This window comes from Callospermophilus lateralis, chromosome 1 (assembly GCF_048772815.1).
Source record: "Callospermophilus lateralis isolate mCalLat2 chromosome 1, mCalLat2.hap1, whole genome shotgun sequence".
Classification (NCBI taxonomy): domain Eukaryota; kingdom Metazoa; phylum Chordata; class Mammalia; order Rodentia; family Sciuridae; genus Callospermophilus; species Callospermophilus lateralis.
The window spans coordinates 81394235-81395862 of NC_135305.1; positions in this window are offsets into that span (position 1 = coordinate 81394235).

Consider the following 1628-nt stretch of genomic DNA (forward strand, 5'->3'; position numbering starts at 1 on the left):
ATATCTGGCAAAGCTGTGTGACTAGTTGTCACTAATGGGACACAGAAAGGATGCACAACTTCTAGGAAGAGACATTTAAAACACGCTGTCTTTTCATTCCTTGCTTGGCCATTTGGAAAGCAGAGAGTAGAAGACAATTGTGACACAGGGAATGATAAAAAGTACTAGATGAAAAGATCCCTAGATCCCTGTGTTACTGCCTGCAAGAAGCCACCCAAGGTAACAATTTGACCAGGAACATTAGCATGCGATTTCCATGAGTTAGAAATAAACCTTTATTGTGTTAAGTCTCTAAGATTTTTATAGTTATTTGTTATTGAATCATTACCTAGCATATCCTGACTAATACAACTCCCAAATCTTGAAGAGCCCATCTTTCATTTTTTTGACATGCATTTAGCATAAGAATTATAATCTGCCTCTTTGTTTCTCTTACAGATCCTCTGAATCCTTAAACCTGAGCAGTTCCCTAGAAGTTTGGTGGAAAGAAAATATAAACTAACTCAACAAACATTTATTAAATGCCTACATTTGCTAGGCAGTAGGTCAGGCACCAAGGTTATATAAAGGAATCATTAAAGGGACAACTCAGGGCTACAGGTGTAGCTCAGTGGTAAAGTTGGTGGTAGTGTGCTTGGATTATCATGCATGAAATCCTGAGTTTGAACCCCTGCACTGCAAAAATAAAATAAAATAAAAAGTACAATATAGTGTCTCACCCAGCATGACACATCCCAAAGCTGAGTTCTGATGTTTCCACTCGGCTCAAAGGATAAATTCCCTGTGCATACTAGATCATGCATGAAGTGTAAGATACAGTCTTTTTTCCTTCTGCTGCTCAGTCACCAGGCTCAATCCCAAGGCCACAAAGCAGCCCCAACGTAGCTTGTTATTTAATCCTCCCAGAAGATCCATCACAGACTCCTCTGAAAAAGATCCCTCACTGCCTGCTCTAATATGTCAGGACTTCAGAGTGACCAGAAAAATAGGCAATCCCCCAACAGAGACCCTCAGTGTAGACGGAAAATTTCATTGTGGTATGTTTTTGTTGACTTTTTTCCAGAGATGCCCAGAAATATGGATCACAAAATTGTGAATCTATGGCTTTCATCCTAGCATTGACTACAATATAGAATGAACCTGATAAAGACAGATGGGTTATCTTAAAAGGGAAAATAAGTAATTGGCAAAATGATGCTTAGCTTTTCTTTTCCACTGAAAGAGGTAAGATACTTAGATAAAGAGGAAGATTTTTATCTCCCTCTTCCTGACAAAGCAAAGATGAGGTTGATTAAAAAATAAAAAAAAAAGAACGCTTCAGCCATGATACTTATTCTAATCATAACCAATTTGCATTTCCAATTTAGCCTCATAGTCCTGTAAACATTTCTCCTTCCACAGATTTCTGGTTTTTCATCTTTTACAAAACAACATGTTGCTGGATAATTAAAGAGGCACACTTGGGCATTTTCAAGGATCTCCGTGTGTTGCTGGGATGCTTCCACAGAATTTAGGATTATTTTTGCCTGTTGCATATTGTTAAAGGGGGTTTTGAAACCAGAGGTGTCTACTGAGCCCAGGAAGAAGCAGAGGAGCAACAACAGCTGGATGCTATAAATGCCTCGGTG